Below are 19,994 nucleotides of genomic sequence, written 5' to 3' on the forward strand. Positions count from 1 at the left end.
ACAGGTACACTTGTATTGTGTTATTATAGGTATGTAATCTATATTGTAATTATCCTAGTTATTTACATACAGTACTTGCATTTAGTTTGTTATATCCTTTTTTGGCATTCTGCTGTAGTTTCATCTCCACCTTTTCAGTGTCCCTATTATAATACATATTACGTTATGATATACTATTGGTTCTCTTTCAGTTTCTTTTCTATATGTTTGTTGAGTTGTAGATAAGGTTGATATTCATTCAATTTTATTTCTTAAATTCACATTTTTCAATTGATAATGAGTGTAAACATTGTTTTTTGTTTTTCAGCTTCTTTATGACAGAAAATCAACAATGAAATGTAGTATAAGTTTCTCTACATTACTCAGTAAACAATAAATTGGTTTAATTGTGGCAACTAAGTGGCTTAAAAACAGTCAATATCACTGAGAATGATCAGTCGGAAATAAAACAGATAACTTTTAGCAAAAGTGGAAGAAGACATCATAACGAACTATGGAGAACAAGATGCTGTTAGCAGGGACTACATATATATATATATATATATATATACTATATATATATATCTATAATATAAATGTCTAGTGGCGTGTGTTAGTCTGTCTGTGTGTGTATGGAAAAAATAAAACCAAGCTGCAGCGCCACCTGCTGGGCGGAGTTATACACTGACCTACTAAATTCTTAGTGTGTGTGGGAAAAAAAATTCAGAAAGGGCTGAAATTTGGTATACTAAGATGTTTTTAATTTGTTAATTGTTAAAAGTGTCTATAAAGATTTAAAAAATATATATATATATTTCTTGAAGGAGAAGTGACAGTTGGTAGTGGTTGGTGGTTGCCGGGGGTGACAGTGGGGAGTGGTTGGTGGTTGAGGCCTGGGCTATGGCCCAAATGCATGACAAGAACCTTTTTAACACCTTAAGTAGCTTGATTTGACTAGAATGCATGAGTATCATGCACGGGTTAACTTGTATATATATATATATATATACATATATATATATTATACATATATATATATATATATATATAAATATTAGTGATGTTCAGGCTCGGTTCCCCGAGAACCGGTACTTTTGCACACCCTCGAAATTGAAAACGAGGCAAAACATCATCGTTACGTCGTTGGATCTCAGATCTCGTGAGTTTTGAATTCTATACGTACCGCCCTCCACAGCGATCCAGCTCCATTTCACAGAGGGACACAGAAGGGGTAGCACAGTCCTTGGCAGTCTCTAGTGCAGTTGGGCAGCATCATAGGTAGAAAAGAAAGAGGAGGGCTAGCAGTGTTCTTCAAAATCTCCAGTGACATTCAGGAGAGCTCCATTGCTAATTGTTATTGCTGAAATATAAATAATAGGGCTGGCAGTGTTGTTCTTAATCTTCAGTCACATTGTACTGTGTTATTAAAATGGATTCACAGCAGTACACAGAAGACGAGGAGCACCAGGCAGCTGCTGGCACCAGTCATGATGATAGTAATCCCTCTATGTCATCTGCCAAAGCCTATGTTAAAGTGCATAGTGTTTTTAAGTCAGGGAAACAAAAATGACCTTTTACCTTTGTCAAGAAAAAAAGACCTGTATTCCAGGCAAAGTTCTCTGCAGAAAAAAATAAAATTGCCAACATGCCATTCTACACACGCAGTGGCAAGGAAAGAATGAGGCATCCTCCTTTCTCTATGAGTGTTAGTTCTGCAACTGTCACTGAGGCATCCTCTTGTAAGGTCAGTCATGACCAAGCAAGACCTTGTCATTCGGATTCAGAAATGACACAAATCCCTAAGGAGAGTCTATCCACGAGTGCTATGTGTAATCCTGACCTGTCTGATAGTGTACTCATCAAGAAGGCCCCTTTCAGCATTTCTGCAGTTGTGTGCATGAACAGCCCAAGTGTAGCCGGGGATACACAAATTGAGGATGCCACTTTGGAATTGCAACAAGATGAGGGGGATATTTGTGTAGCTGAGGAGGGCACAAATGAGGATGTTGATGAGGATTATGTTGTTTGTGTAAGTCCTGCCCCAGTGGAAGCAATTTCTGCACGTGATAAGAAGAAGGCTATTGTCATGCCTGGGCATAAGATCAAAAAATCCACCTCTTATGTGTGGAATTATTTTCACCCAAATCCTGACAACAATTGTCTAGCCATTTGTAGCGTTTGTAAAGCCACAGTAATGTAAGCATGGATGTCTAAATAGATGTGTATATGTATTACCTTCCACTTTGCTGTTGTTTCATCAGTATTGCACAAAGTGTTTGTAATCTGCACTTTATGACAAAAGTACCTAACTATATTATAATATTCTGGGAATTGGGGCTGGGTTGAAGCTCAGTGATGAACTTGATTTTTGCTGTGGATTACAATGGCTCTTTTTAGTGCATTGTCAGGCCCTGGATTGGTCTGGGTCTGATAAAAGCACGCATCACGGGGGGGTCAGCGCTCGTCGCCATGTATTAGCTGTAGAATTACCACAGTTATCCAAGGAACGGGTGGAGCAATCAAATGAACCATAATTGATTTCATGATCCAAGGACAATTCCATTTGCACCACTTTTCTTTTCTGCCACTGCTGTGTGGCAACGTTACCTAGATGTGCTATGAACTGCTGTGTGTTTGAGGCATTGCTCTGTCGCTTAGCATCCAGCCAGGTCGCTGCAGTCTTTGTTTGAAAGTGTATGAAAATAATATTGTGACCTGTGAGATGGTCAAAATTGGCTGCAAATGACTTAAAATTTGTGTTATTGTAGTTAATAATGTATGGGGGGAAAAAAAGCAAAATGATGTGATTTTAGCAAAAAAATTCAGGATTTTAGAAACCACTCGGAATCCAAAACCAAAACCAAAACCTAAACACGCAAGGGCGGTTTTGCCAAAACTAAAACACAGGACTTATATATATATATATATATATATATATATATATATATATAGTTACATAATGAGCATTATATGCCACCCTGTCATGTTGGTGAGGACTGCATGGCCTGCCTTGCCACCAGCACGTTTCTTTAGCCCAAATGTACCCCCTCTAGATGAAACAAGGGGCACTCTACTGCCACCACCAGGCTCCTGGGACTGCTTCCTTTTTAACTAACTCTTTTTCCTAGTGCACCACCTTGCTGGGCACCTGGCTGTTACCCCTGACCTATTCCTTCAGATCAGAGTTGTTGTGGATGGGTCCCCTTGGCCTCTCACAGCAGCCAGAGCTGTAGGGTAATGGGCAAAGCATTGCTACTAGACTTTGGGTCCCGAACCTCAGAACAGCTGGATAATGGATTAATGGTATAATCTGTAAGTCACAGTAATTACAGCAGGTAAGTAGGCATCAAAGCAGGATCTTGAAGCAGTGATGTTTTATTGTTCAAGGGGACCTTATAAGTGGCAGGGGGTGTGTACTTTCACCCTGTCCACAAGCTGCCAGGGAGAGGGGGGCCTCATGGTGCCACTATGTATAGTGTTTATCTTTAAATCTCCTCCCTAAAAATACTTCTAGGGACCATGCCTTTAGGTCTAGCTTCCCTCTATCCCTCTAGCCAAAATTCCAAAATTTGCTCCAAGGAAAAGGAAGTCAGTTCTCAGACAGCAGTCCCTGGTTCTGGAACTCTCTGAGTTCAGTGTACTGCATTGGCCTACGCAGTCAGATATACTTTGTGTGTGTATATATATATATATATATATATATATATATTGGAAAATGAGAGAAAGATGTTAAAGGCTTAAAATGTTTAATGAAACAAAGATTCAAGAGTGATATTTCAGAAGTATTAATGTTCCTTTTTCAAGCTACATTGTGAACATGAAACTTGCAGCTTTAAATATACAAGGGATTCCCACCCTCATGTGTCACAGCTTATTACTTGGGTCCCAGCATGAAGACCGGATAGTGTGTTATAAATCCGCAACCAACAGTGATAGGGCTGGTGAGCAGAGGGGTATCTGTCCCCGGACCGGTCCCATAGTGGGCCACCTTGGACTGGGTCACTGGGCCACCTACATTTTATTTCCCTTTATTTTACCTTAAATCAATGATTGGTTAATTACATACATAAAAAAATTGTAAAAGCAAAAAGTGCCAAAAGAAAAAATTGCCATGTGAACAAAATCAATCATAGACTAATCTTAAAAATGACACCAAAAAAAACCAAAACACCTAATATTTGAGCAGATCTGGTATATAATATTACAGGTCTTAAACAAAATTAGTTTATCTAGTATAAAACATTACTGTTTTATTTACATGATCTAAGTTTTATGAATGCATTATCAAGTTTCAAAGAATATAGTTATTGCTATTAGCATCTTACTATATACCTAGGTACAAAACGGACATGCATAGTTTAAACTCGGCAACCAAGGATATTTTACATATCAGCAGTGGCTTATTCATTTAAGAGGTATAGGAGGTTGTTGGTGCCTTTCTGATAAAGTTCAAAATGTATTAATTGCCTTAAATTGTAATTTACATACAATTACTCATACACTGTGAGACCAACACTATCTTAAACAGTGTTAACTAAAGTGGAGGAGGCAGATGTCAAATGCAAATCATGTTTATAAAAAAGGAAACCCTTAAATAGCTTATCTTTTTATTCAGTGTTTTCGTTGGTGAAATGTACACTATTAAATAGAGATGAGCGGTTCAGTTTCTGAGAAATCTGAAACATCCGAATTTTGGGGCATCAAGTCCAACCGAGTCATGAATGAAATTTCAAATCTGAAATCGAGACAAAACTTTATCTCCAGTAAAATGTCGGACGTTGCAATTTTTGGAACAATAACTTCTATAAATAACCCTCCCCCTTGTTCTCGGCCGCCATTTTAGAAGTGATAGCATGTGTGTAGGTCGTTTGCTGCAATTCTGTGCTCAGAAAGTCACTTGTAATGGGTTGGACAGGGTGAAAGAGGCAATGTATATTGAAATAGCTGTGATTTTACTGCACAAATCATAAGAGTTGCCTTAATTTAAGGCTGCTGCCTTGGTGTCACAAGTGACTCTGCCCTCTGCTTTATTCCTCACATCTAGGGGTAAATGTATCAAGCTGAGAGTTTTTCGGTGGGTTTGAAAAACCAATCAGATTTTAGCTATAATTTATTTAGTACATTCTACAAAATGATAGCTAGAATCTGATTGGTTTCTATAGGCAACATCTCCCCTTTTCAAACCCGCCGGAAAACTCTCAGCTTCATACATTTACCCCCTAGACTCTCTCCCAGTCCTGTTGATTCCACCTTAAAAACATTGCCAGAATACGCCCTTTTCTTACTTAACATGCTACCAAAACTCTTATCAATTCACTCATCATCTCCCATCTTGACTACTGCAACCTCCTGCTATCTGGATTGCCGACACCCATATCTCTACACTTCAATCTATCCAAAATGCTGCTGCAAGACTGATCTTCTTCTCTCACAGCTCCACATCTGCTGCATCACTTTGCAAATCCCTACACTGGTTCCCTGTGTCCTCCAGAATCCAATTCAAATTACTCACCCTTACCTACAACGCCCCCAACAACACCACCCCTTCATACATCTCAAATCTCATATCAAAATACTCACTCTCCTACCTTTGACCTGCACCTTTTGTCGTGTTTGGTAACCACCTCTCACTCGCACCTACAAGACTTCTCCCATGCTGCTATCCTAACTTATGGAATTCCCTACACCGCCCAATCAGGCTTTCCCACAGCTTTCAAACCTTTAGATGTTTTCTAAAAACCCATCTCTTTTTAAAGCTTACCTTATCCCTGATAATACTATTCACACTAATACACCTTCACAGCTGCCCCAATCTCCACTCTAAGCCACACTCGTTCCTCTTGTTTCAGCTGTGCCTCTTCCACTTAGAGTGTAAGCTCTCTAATGAGCAGGGCCTTCCATACCATTTGTTTTCATGCCTGCATTTATTTTGTCTACCTTGTATGTCCCTGTTTTATGAATGTCCCTGTTGTATGAATGTCCTGTTTTCCCTACTGTACGGCGATGCGGAGCACTGTGGTGCCTTACAAATCTACAATAATAATAATAATACTGGGTTCTAATTAATATAATTGCAAGAACTGTGCTTACAAAAGTTGGGTTTGTGTATGACAAATGCGTTGTAACATGTCAATCAACATAGTAGCATTTAGATCAACAGAGGGCCGGATTAACCCTAACTAGGCTACAGCCCAGGGGCCTCAGGCATCCAGGGGGCCCGATCAATGCTGCTGAGCGCTTTCACTGCAGTCCTTCCCCTGCGCGCTGTAGTCTCCTTACTGAGGAGGTCTTGTGAGTCTCACTCTCACGAGATCTCCTCAGTAAAGAGCGTACAGCGCGTCTGGGAAGGACTGCAATGACAGGAGGAGGTAAGTGCCTCGGGGGCGTCTCCGATCATGGGGGGGGTGTCTCGGATCACAGGGGGGGGGGCGGCTCAGATCAAGGGGGGGGCCCTCACGGGGGAATGGAGGCCCCCTTAGCCCAGGGGCCTCCATTCCCTTAATCCGGCCCTGGATCAACAGTACATTAAGGTTATATAAACTGCGGCATATTGTTTCTCTGGGTAGGACTATTTAAAAATCATGGGGACACTATGTCAGGTTGTTCTATAATGAATTCAATTATGCTTTTAATAAAGGATCTTCTGATCATTCAAACATGTGTCTAATTATAATCTGTCTTCTATTATTATTATTATTATTATTATTATTATTATTATTATTTTGCTTGGCATGTTAGGTATGTTATTACTTTCTGCCTTGAAAAATATTTTGATGCTGAATTTCAGAGAAAGGATTCACTAGAAAAGGATTTCTATCATCTGTCAAGATCAAAATGCTTTCATTCTTCATCTTCATTGTAGGGCACCTAAAGAAGGTCATTAACAAGAGCAATCTATGTCCTGCTGATGAATTCATAGCTTCAAAGCTCTGTAGATATATATGTTTGCCACAAGAGAAATACAGACTCTTGAAGAAGACCCCTTAAGTACATGGGAATGATTTTATGTGAAAAGATTATTACTACTGATTCATGGAGGATGCTTACTAAAGAGTTTTTCATTAAACTGATATTCAGTTATAAATAGATGGGAGCTTATTAATAAGAATCACAAAGATCTGAAATAATTGCTGTTTTATTATCAGCCAATTTCAACTACTTTAACATTACCCACTACATGACCAGTTTTAATGCTGATAAGACACAATATCATAAAAGACACATAATATAAAATACATTAGGTTAGATGTTGACATTGGCCATCTGGATTTACAAATCTGTCAACATCTGAATAATCTTATTAAGATGCAAAACAACTAGGTTTCCTGATTGCTGGATCTGGTAAGATTTTATCAGTAGAGGCACTTGCATCCACACTGTAGTCCATGAAGTTCCGGAGTGCCAAGTTCCTTTTTTTTTGTTACGATTACAAGGCTTTGGTCTGTCCTCACAGTCCTGCAACAGGCAATGTTTTGGGCCCGCTACCCTGGAAATGCTCTCACAGTAGGACAGCTTGGGTACATAGTGGTATTTCTTTCAAATATTTTTTACAATGTCACCATGATATGTCATGTGCAATAATGTCACACTGATTTATCACAGTATACAGTACAGTATAATGCACACTAATGTTCTATATCTAAAAGTGTGCAACTTTGACCACAACACACAACAGCAAAAAAGTTTAATTTCAAATTACTTTGAACTACCAAATTTCCAAATCCAAATTAGCTTCATAAAAACATATTTCACTTTTTTCTTATCAAAGTGAAAATCTTATCTTTTGCATCTTATCTTTTTTTCTTAAGCCCCAAAGATCTGCACTGAATATGAAGTTATGTCAGATTACTCTACTATAGTTCCTGGGGTAAAAGTCTCCAGTATATATATGTCAATCAATACACTATGTGTTTGCCAAGTTTGGAATTTCAATAGGCAAATAAGAAAAGAATATGTCAGCTGGAATGATAGGAAAGAAACACGTGTTCCAAATGAGCATCACAAAGAATTGTCTTAGCATCTTAATGATGACCCACAGAACTGTCCTACTGTCAGGTCAGTACATGTTGTTATTCAAGTATGATTAGCTGCTGACAAAGCAATACAGTAGATTTAAGTAAGACAGACAAGCAAGGATTAAAGTTGTTATGGTATGTTTTTCAGAACATATATAGCAGAAACAAATGAACAGTCTTTTATTTCAATTGATAAACCACACTGTCTATGGAGTATATTTTGCTAGTTATCAATGGAAATAATGGTTGTTCTCTGCCATTCTGATCTTATGTTTAATAAATGTAATACTGACATTATTACAGAAGTTTTATATTGCTGAATTTACTACCCCTCATGGATCAGTATTTAAAGCTTCCAGGCTGATAGAGAGGGATTTAAATATAACTTACAATTACGAAATTTTAGATCAAAGGTAAAATAAAGAAAATAGCTGCAGTACTCCCTCAGTTAAAGGTATGGAATAGTTTAGTAGAAAATCAATTATCTCAAAATGTTTTAAAAACCAAAAAGAAATAGGTAAATAATTGATGCCCTTTGGTGACAATGACATATACACATACTGCATTATTGAGCTTCTCTTCATATTTTTAAGTAAAAAGGAGAGGAATAGCAGAGATAGTGCAAGGAAAAGACAGGGATTTTTTAAGTTTAGGCGCGATTCCTTAAATTACCAAAAAACTCTTTATCCAGAAAACCTGAAGTCTTAGGTATTCCAGATAATAGAGACCGGTTATCCATAAAGTACCCATAACTAACTTTTCAGCTGTTTCGTGACTGTAGCTTTAAAGACCTTTAAAAAATAAGCTGATCATTAACAATCTGATCATCTGATATTTGAACAAAACTAAAACATACCTACCAACATGTCCATCCGTAGCAGTGTGACTGGGGGTGTTACCACGTCACAATTGGGGCATGGTCATGTCACAACATGGGTGTAGTCACACTCCCAGAGGGCAGCCTAGCGCTATAAAGGGCTAGGCTGCCCATAAGATACCGCCCTTCACAAAACATTCCCACCCATGGGAGCAGCGTCGGACTGGCCCAGCGGGCTACCGGCTAAACCACCGGTAGGCCCGGCTACCATATGGCCACACCCCATTTTACCAGTGGGCGGAGCTTACCTGGAGGCCCTTCACGAGGACCCGGCGTCAATTGCGATCACAGCTGCGAATCAGTGGTGTGGCACTAGTGTCCGAATTTTTATTGGCAGTGAAGCTGGGAACCCGCTGTCAGTAGGAACCTTTCTTACCATACAGAGTTCCACCCGACAGGAATAGCAGGTGCACCTGCGCGGACATACGACCAAAAAGAAGTTTCCACGGAAGAGAGAAGTCAGTTCATTTTACCTATATTAGCGGTTAAACTCAGTTTATTTACTCACACATCGTGGATTAAAATCTCTTCCCCCCGGGAGGGAGTCCAGGACATTCATCACACCTGGTAAGGAGCCGTATTATATTATTTCTTTCTGCCGGAGGAACATTTGATTACATTATTTATACCTACTGTGCGGACAAGCTTCATTTGATAGTTGCTATCTGCTTCATAGGAATTGTTTATATCCAATCTACCAGGATTATTGTCTTCATTTCCCTCGATTGGGATCTGGTCATTTATGCCTTTCTTTTTGGACTGTTTATACATTTTATTACTATCTGGATCCAAAATAAATATGGTTGTATGACATCCATTATCCCCCTAGCACGAATACAAGTGGGGAGCTGCATTATTTTGACTATTTAATTTGGTTTGATATGCTTTTTTATATGTTTTGTATTTGCTGTATGTGATATATTAAATTTATATTTATATTTATTTATACATTAGTGTACTTGGGAAGTCAATACTCTCCCAGCGCCATTATTTTTTCATAAATATATATATATATATATATATATATATAAATATTTATATTTTTATATATATATATATATATATATATATATATATATATATATATATATTGTAACAAAAGGAGGCATTTAGCTGGCAATATACAGAGAAAGCAGGGAAGTAGAGTAAAACATTTGTGCAGTAATGCACCTAGAGTGAAGACTTATGTATGAAAAGCAATAGTTTAAATTTGGTTAAACTTACATGATCTGAAATCCTACCTCTCAGCAAACAGACAGGGCGTGTCTGGTTGCGCAAACAGAGGCAGTGATGGGTGTTTTCTTTTAAAGAGAAGGTGGGTGTGTCACCTGTCCATCAAGCTAAGGCTGGGGGAGGAGCATCATGTATAAAAACTTGTTTGTTTCATTTGTTCAGAGAGACCAATGCTGGGTGAGCTGGCTGGTCCTGAGAGAGAGCTGGACTATGTATAGCTAGTGTTTAGGGTCTCCATGATTGCTGTACAAGTATACGGTGTCAAACATTTACCATCCTGACAATAAAGCACCATAAAAAGGAAGTTGTTGTTCGCGTGTGCTTCTGCAGTAGTGGGCTCTTGCCACAAGATATATATATAGTGTGTGTGTGTGAATTGTGGTGACTTGTGTGGCATAACATTTTGGGCACTACTGTGTGGCATAACATTGTTTTGGGGGCACTACTATGTGGTATAGGGGGCTGCCTATCTATACTAAACTATAGGGGGGCTGACTATACTAAACTATAGTGGGGGGGCTGCACAGAGAACACTATAGGGAGGGGGTGATGAAACCTTTAATGCTGAGGTGGTTTGGGTCTATAATTGAATGTGGGGCTGAGTGTGGGGAGGAGGGCTATCTATTAAATGTGAATATTAATTATTTAATGCTAGGAATGGTCGTGCAAAATGGATGTATTAAACGTAAATATAATTAATTTATTGCTGGGGCTGTTTGGAGGGAGGGTAATAGGTTCATTTATTAAATGGGAATACTATTAATTTAATGTTGGGGTTGGTTGGAGGGAAATAGATCTATTTATCAAATGTGAGCACTATTACTTTAATGTTGAGGCTGGAGAGAGGCCTAATTTTTAAATGTGGGTGCTGTTGATTTAATGGCAGGGATGGCTGGCGTTTCTAAATGTACCCATTATTTTTTCCAAATAGGGCCCTCAACATTCCAGGATCCAGACAAGCCGCAGCTAAAGAAACCAGCAGCCACAGGTGGTAAAAGTGACAACAACAGGTAGGACAGTCTGTCAAATGTTCAGAGTCTAGTGCAGGCTTGGCTAACTTGTGGTACTCCAGGTGTTGTGAAACTACAAGTCCCAGCATACCCTTACAGCAATAAGCTGCTATATATTGGCAAAGCATGCTGGGGCTTGTAGTTTCACAACACCTGGAGTACCATAGGTTAGCCAAGCCTGGTCTAGTGGCACAATCCTGATTTTTGGTGACTGTTCTGCCCAATCTAAGGGGCAGGTCAAGACTGTGTATTCTTTATACACACACTGTATGCTTTATATACTACACTAAGGTGCTAGCTGTCATTCGTGGACTAACCACTCCCCCTCTAGTGTCAGGTCCCACCTCTATGATGGCTGACCACACCCACTCTGGTGGGCCCCTAGTGTTGCAGTCCCCTGGTGGGCCCTTCATGCCCCAGTCCACGTCTGCATGGGACAAATATGTTCCCAGACTGGACAGGGGGACAGGGCCTTAAAATCGGGACTGTCCCACTGAAATTTGGAAAGTTGGAAGGTATCACTAAAATGTAACCCAATGTTGATACTCTCATTGATTTTTTAACAATTATTAACTTTTATTTATATAGTTCTAAAATACTTCCCAGTGCTTGATAACAAACTTAGTAATAAAAAAGACTGGGGGCTAGATTTACTAAGCTGCGGGTTTGAAAAAGTGGGGATGTTGCCTATAGCAACTAATCAGATTCTAGCTTTCATTTTGTAGAAAGCACTAAATAAATGAAAGCTAGAATCTGATTGGTTGCTATAGGCAACATCCCCACTTTTTCAAACCCGCAGCTTAGTAAATCTAGCCCTGGGTATTAACAGACAGGAAAAAAGCAAAGAGCGCCCAGCTCGCAGCTGCATTCAAAATAGTTAGTAGGGGTGAAAGACTGATTTTGGGGAAGACCAGTAAGAAAGTAAATGCAATAGTCAATGCAGGATATAATAAGTGCATGAATTAATGGTTTGCAGTGTTGTGAATGAAGTACATTCATATTCTGAACATGTTTCTTAGACATCTTTAACATGATTTGGATACATATTGGATGTGGGGAACAAAGAACAGATGTGAGTTAAGGATAACAACTAGGCATCAAGCTTAGGGTTAGAATATATGTGTTGTCAACAAAATAGAGAGGCCAGTTAGGCAGCTTCTGTTGTCTGGTGGGAATATTATCTGTCCTTCCTGTTATTTGTAACTTTTAGTAGTTTAAATAGAAAGCAACTTATCTTTTTTTCTGCAGAATTGTTCTGGGAAATACTTATGCACAAAACTTTGGTTGAGCAGCTGCAAATATATTTATGGCTTGATTCATTAAGACATGCAAAACTAGCATAAATTGCGTTTTTTAAAATGCACATAAATCAGACATGCATGTTTGTATTTAACTGCAAGCCGATCTGAAGGAAGTCTCTTGTTGAATACGGGTCTATGTGGGCTCTGCTTTGACAGACATATTACACTGCAGGATACATCCAATACATATATGGAATATAAATTCCCAAAAGGACACACAGAAAAAAAGTATTCAATTACTGTTACATGTTAATAATAATATCATCAATGATAAAGTATTAAAAAAATTATTTTTTTCCATTTCCCCCCCCCATATAATAGAGTTATCAGTATGTTATTAATGTCTACTGTAAAAAAATAGCAAGTGATACAACAGAAAAAGATGCCCAAAGCATGGGTGCTGCTTTGTGAGCTAAACTTTGGCATGCCCTTACTGTAGATTGACTACGTGCATACACCCATTCCCCTCCCTGTTCGTCCATGAAACCATTATTGTTGTAAGTGCCCTTTGCGCTCGAAGATGAATTGTTCTTGCGTTTACTGGCATATGGTCCAGTTCTGGGCATAAGCAGATCGATTTAGTGCAAAATATGGCAAGTATCGATGTTTACGTTCCTGAATCAGTCCTTTATTGCTTTTCTGGTTTCATGGTTTATTTTTTAAATATGCATGTAACCTAGTGCTAGTATTCACATGAATAAGCTGAAATATTTGGTTAGGCTACATCTTGAAAGTGGTGGATAAACAATGGTAAAATATGCTACTAGTCACAGCTTTTATTATTTTTAGTATTTTTTGACTTTATATTATTTGTACATTTCTGCTACTCCCTTATTTGCACCTTTTATTAGTTAAAATGGATTGAGCAACATGCCTTTTTTACTCTTTTTAAAATTGTTTTAGAAATACATACAGTATATAAAGATGAGGGTTGCCTTAGGATAGCTTTGGGCCTTTTTACTGGATTTATTGAAGTAGCTTTAATGTCAATTTTACCCTCCATCCCTAAATATGTATCAATACAAATGTTGATGCTCTCATTGATTATTAGAACTTGAAATCAGAGAAATGATCCAGCAACTTATGAATCAGTTTATAAAAAATTATAACAAATTTGTATTTTAACATATTTTTCAAGAGTTTTGGGGGTGAGATGTCACCAATGATGGCAGCATTTCAGCAGAAGTCTGCTAGTCTGGACTCTAAAGTTCACTTTACTCTGGTAGGGATAATATCAACACGATAAGTGCAATCTATGGGTGTATGTCGTGAACATAGAGAACTTACAGTTATTTATAATGGATAAATCATATCTGCAGTGTAAATAAGCTATATCAAATGAATCCATTGATAAGTTCAGTTACTAAAGTGTAAAATGTGAAGACAGAAAGTCTGTTGTATGCATATTTGCACATTCCAGTGTGAGAAGATAGGAGTGTCACTTATGGCAGCTTCAAAGAACTCTTGCTGTGAGATATATCCTGACACAAATTAGATTTTGGACACCTCAACAGACTTTGTGGGGCTGGTCACAGCTTGACATCTTTGCAGCCCAAGGCAGCATTTTGAAGGCCTATACAGGTATATAGAAATTTGAGCTTCAAAGGAAAATGTCTTCATAATTCATATTTTAGGAAATCCGGGTGGCACTCCATACTGAGGAGCAGAAATTACACCAGGATTGCGAATGACAGATATGGGTGGTATCCGGAAACAGCTAAAATTACGTATCTTTGGAAAAGGTATGTCACATTGTTAAAATTTCATCATGTGTGGTATCAAAAGATGGACATAAGGGATTTATTAATAATAAAATTGGGTCTGTGTGACGCTCCACAGAAAAGTTAGGTCACTTCCTACCCCCCACAACCCCCGGGGGTAGAAAGAGGTGTGGAAGTGTCTTTAAAAAGCTGAAACCAGTTACGGCAAATTGTCAGAATTTTTGGGAAATTAATTCACATTGATTGATAAGCTGTCCATCTTCCAAGCCAATTTCCTTTGGCCAGAAAAGGCAATTCACGTAAGTGCTACTCTGAATGTAACCCCTCTTATTTTGCTTCTTATGTCAATCTATTAATTGTTTATTCATTATTTTTTATATCTGCATGCCGTGTACTTTTGTATATTAAATCTATAATTTAATATGTTGCTTCCTTGATACTCTAACGAATCCATTAGCATGTTAAGAAGAATATAGCTTGGCCAAGTTAACCCTTTGAATGCCAGTATGTGATTTGTTGATAGATTTGATTAACAAGCTGTGTGTGTTTGCATTTACATTTGTGTAACAGTCTGGAGGTGTGAAGAGTTAACCCTTTGCTTGCTGGTGTGGGTCTTGCTAGTCTGTGGATAGCTGCAAGCCTTGTGTGCCTGTGTGGTACAGGATATTGGGGTCCTATTGCCCGTATTCAATAGGTGGTGGCAAATCAGAAGTGTATGAAGTGTGAGTGCTGTTTGGTAGCGATTCAGTAGGTCTATAACCTGTGTGATATGTAAAGAGAGACTGCGTGCTGGAATCGTGTGACCTCATATAGCAAACACTCCAAAGTCATAGCGTGTTCGTGACAGTGTACATAAACAACTACCCTTGTCAAAAAATACTTGCAGAGTAAATGCCAATATACATAGGCCCTGATTCGGAGTGGAATGCAAGTGTAACCGTAACTTGAGATTGAAAAAGCTGCGCTTATGTCTATGTGTGCCATATTCTATGCTGAAGATGCATTCAGGTCTGAATGAGTAGTAGACGTTTCCACTTGACAACAGACACACCACTCAGACACTTAAATCCAACTTATCAATAAACCTTTTATTTTATATGTTATAAACAAAATTGCTATAAAGTGATATCAGTGACTCAATTCACCTGTAGGCTCTGCGTCCCAGCCATCGGCATGACGACCGGGACGTCATTTCTCCCGGGTCCCGGCTGTTGCCTAGGCAACGGTCGGGATGCTCTCAGCTGTTAGAGCCGCGTCCCGGCATTTAGGCAGCCGTGCGCATGCGCACAAGTAGTTTAGTTTTAGCCCAGCTGGGCTAATTCCTCCTGCTGTGCAGGACACCTCTCATTGGCCACTACTTGTTTATAAGGCAGGAAGGGACAAGCCCTCCCTGCCGGTTATAGTTCCTGCTCCAGTGCTGTAGCCTGCTCTCTCTCTGTACCTGCTTATCCTTGATCCTGTTTACTGTTGCCGACCCTTGCCTGAATATTTGACTATGATTGTTTGCCTTTGCCTCTCGATTTATTGCCTGGACTTTGACGCTGCAGTTTTGCCTGTGACCTCTGACCTCGGCTTGTCTGCTGGATACTCTGTTTGCTGCCAGCCCTCGACCCTTGCTTGGACTTCACTCTGCTGGTTGCTCCTATACTCTATCGCTGGGTTCTCCCCAGTCAGTGCACAACTCACGACCCTCTGTTGTCTGCAGCCAAGTCTGTCCCCACCACTAGGGGCTCCAGCGAACACCAGACTTCAGAGCAGACTCCGGGTGTTGATGTACTGGCTGGAGGGGTTCCTAACATTATAACCAGCCTAAAAAATATACACTAGGAGTGAGTGAATTGCATTGTATTCAGTCCTATGGAACCAAGCCCGGGGCAAGTGTTGGCAGGACAAATCCAGACCTTGTCCCAAATGGTTCAAGAACTGTCTCAGCAGCAGACTGTCCAAGAACACGCTTCAAGAGCTTTGCAAGCCGCTCAGCCTTCTGTGGTAGAACCAAAAATTAATTTTCCAGATCGCTTCTCTGGGGACCGCAGACTCTTTCGCAACTTCCAGGAAAGCTGCAAGCTCTATTTCAAATTGAGACCACGCTCGTCTGGATCACCACAACAAAGAGTAGGGATAGTGATTTCCCTGTTACAAGGGGACCCTCAATCCTGGGCTTTCAGCTTGGATTCCAATAGTCCCCAATTACAATTAGTGGATGCATTCTTTTCTGCTCTTGGGTTGATTTATGACGACCCGGACCGAGTGGCTTCTGCAGAAGCCCAGCTGCGATCTTTAGTACAAGGACGGCGGTCCGTGGAGGAATACTGCTCCAATTTCAGACGTTGGGCCTCAGATTGTGAATGGAATGACCCAGCGCTCCATAGTCAGTTCCGGCTGGGGCTCTCAGAACAAATTAAAGATTCCCGTGTCCAGTATCCCACTGCTGGATCTTTCGAGGAGCTCATGCAGTTAGCCATTCGGATCGACAGAAGATTTCGAGAAAGGAAAGCTGAGAAGGAAAATCCTTCATCCTATTCTCCTATTCCTTCCCAAACTTCATCCACTTACCAGGTCGAGCCTATGCAGCTGGGAGCATATCGACTGTCGTCTGAGGTACGCACACGGAGGCGTACTTTGGGTCTCTGCTTGTACTGTGGAGAGAAGGGACATCTGCTTCGGTTCTGCCCTGTTAAACCGGGAAAAGACGAGGCCAAGTGAACATGGAGAGTGTCCACTTAGGCCTACAAGTCATCTCTCCTAAAAAAAACTCCTGCTTGTACCTGCTCAGCTCACTTTTAATGGACGGGATATTTCCGTTCCTGCCTTTCTGCACAGTGGAGCTGCCGAAAACTTATTGGACTTGGCCCTCGCCCGATCCTTGGGTTTCTCAGCCGTTCCACTGAAATCCGTCATCACTGTTTATGGTTTGGATGGGAACCGCCTAGATGAGGGTGAAATACATCATCGCTCACCTCCTCTGCAGTTAAAATTGGATGCCCTTCACTCCGAGACCATCTCTCTGTATCTAATTAATTGCCCTTCAGGTCCTTTAATTCTGGGCAACCCCTGGCTTTTTCTTCACAATCCTTGTATCGACTGGACCAAGGGTGAGATCATCAAGTGGGGTCCTTGATGTTCTTCCTCATGCTTGTCTCTACCACTCAGAATTACTCTGATCTGCCCTGAACGGTTGCCTTTTCCTTACCGTGAATTCTCTGACGTTTTTTCTAAAAAAAAAGCAGATGTTCTTCCTCCTCATCGAAAGTACAATTGTGTTAGTGACCTTGTCCCTAGTTCCAGTTTGCCAAAGGGAAGATTATATGCCTTATCTATTCCAGAGACCCAAGCCATGGAATCGTATGTAAAGGAGAACCTTCAAAAAGGCTTTATTCCGCCTTCCAAATCTCCCGCTGGAGCAGGCTTCTTCTTTGTGGCCAAATAAGACGGTGGGTGTGACGAAATGAGTTTGATAAACCTGTGAGCATGTCTCATTTCTCACATAATGTGGATTATAGTACTTTTTATAGCCCATGCTGTTTGTTCCCCAGCTCACCAGACTACAACTGCATTGTCCAATAACATGTGGCTAAGGGGACATTGTAGTTCAGTGTACATATGTATATTGTTTATTGTATATTGATAACTTGAAGTAAGGTTGCTATTCATTGTCCTTAAGCCGAAGGCAGGTGGATTGTGGGTAGGGATCAGGTTGCCAAGTGCTGGAGTAGAAAAACTAATTAGTGTCCATTGTTCTCACCAGGCTAGTCCAGAGAGAGGCTATCTAACAGGGGAGGTTCTCTGGAGGGACAGCTCATCTTCACTCCCCTGTCCAACTCCCCCCCCCTAGTCCAGCACTGACCAATGGTTAAGTAGAATAGACACAGGGGTTTGCCCAGGGAGGGGAAAGACTGTGGAAATGAGACCTGTGATATATAAGGAACAACTCCAGGGGGGAAGGGTGTTCATGCTTGGATTTCATTCAGGAAGGTGCAAGATGGAGTTTTGAATTGTCGTTTTCTAACTCGAGTCTATATATGCAGCTGAGAGGGATCCATGGGTCCTGAAGTCTGGACAGCAGGTGACTATATCTCCTTAAGTTATTGGGGTAAGGGACAGATGATGTGGTAAATCTGCCTGGCATTTATTTACTGTGTGTATATTATATTCTAGTGTTGTTTGTATAACAATAAATATATTGTTGTATTTTTATAACTGCATTTTGCCTGAGTGACCATACGAATCCTAGAAGGTACTGGGTAGCACTGGGCCAGATAAACCCGGTATCTTCACATTTTTGGTGGCAAGCAGTGGGGTCACTCAGTCCCAGGTTCTCTCTGGGTAGAGCTGCAGGGGAACTGTATCGTGATACATTCCAGGGCTCTGCAAAGCAGTTAGCACTAGAAACCAGTTACCACATTATCCTAACTTACTCCTAAAGGCTTTAAGGTAGAAAGTGTCACGAAAAGCATTGTGGGCTTTAGGCGAGGGAAGATGCCGCCTAAGTGCCGATTTGATAAGGGGAAGCGCACCCCGCCAGAGGAGAGCGGAAGGTGGAACCATGTCTCAAAGAGGGGAAATCACAGTGAGGTGATCCCTGGAAGTAAAATGGCTGTGAGCTCTAGGAACAAGAGAGCAGATCACAGCCCAGTGTTGCAAAAGTTCCCAAAGGAAGGGATGAAGCAGTCCAGTACACCCAGGAGAAAGGCGTACTGCGATGAAGGACTGTGGGAGTGTCTGCAGGATGGGGATATGGATGTGTTGCACTACCCCACCACAATGCAGCACATTTTGGATTATTGGGATGAGGAGTGCCCAAAGATTATTATGTTTGAAGGAGCCAGTCTACAGGAGAAATTGGAGAACCTGTTGGATGTGTTCCTAATGTTGAAAGAGGAGGCAAGTGCCTGTAATTTTCGGGATGAACCAGCATGGGATGATTTTACACATGAAGTTATTTGTACTATGCAGAATCTGGCCAAGGGAGAATCCAGATACAACAATAATCAGCAGTACAAACAAGACGTAAATGGACTATTACAGCACAGGGACATGCCTGATGAATCCCCTGCAAATGTATTAATAGAATCTGTCCCATTAGCAGATTCTACAGATCCACTAGAGACAATGAGTATGGAGGAGCTGATAGTGGAATGCCAGATCCGGGGTGTACCTTACCTGTACTGCACGCACAGAGATATCCTCAAACGCCTTTTAAAAGATCAGGATAATCCCATCAATGCCTTTAGTGTTTATAGGAAATGGATGCTCACTTTAGGTCCCCACATACCTCTCTGGGAACAAATGCAATGTCTGCAACAGAGTTTCGAAGAAGCAGAGGATGAGGTATGGCGGCAAGGATTTCCAGACACTGAAATGTGGCAGGATCAGTGTTATCAAGTGAATACTGAAAAATGCCAATTGGAATATCTTTTGTCACACTCTAAAAAGATGGCTGCTCAGTCTGTTAATCAGGGGGAGGTCCATCCCAGTGAATTATACACAGTTGCCCAAGCTACTATCTTGGGGGAGGCTGGAGAAGAGCTGCTTGGTGAGGATGTTGTACCTCTGACTACTCAGAAAGGATTAGAAGAAATCCTCCCATTTGGTGACTTGGATGGAAAAGAGCTACCAAAATTGGCAGATGAGGAGATGTTAACGGAGTGGGTGTCTGAGAGGGCTCCAGCACAGCAAGATTCACCAGCCCCACAAGCTTTGATGCATCGCACTCCAGCTCCAAATCTGGGAATCCAGGACCCAATACCAGAGGCCTGCACTGGACCATCCACTTTGTTTTACTGCCAGGAGGACAAGTATGTGTCCAATGAGGATTCACACTACCCTGATGTGCCAGAGGCGAGGGAAGTAGTGCC

This window comes from Mixophyes fleayi, chromosome 4 (assembly GCF_038048845.1).
Source record: "Mixophyes fleayi isolate aMixFle1 chromosome 4, aMixFle1.hap1, whole genome shotgun sequence".
Taxonomy (NCBI): Eukaryota; Metazoa; Chordata; class Amphibia; order Anura; family Limnodynastidae; genus Mixophyes; species Mixophyes fleayi.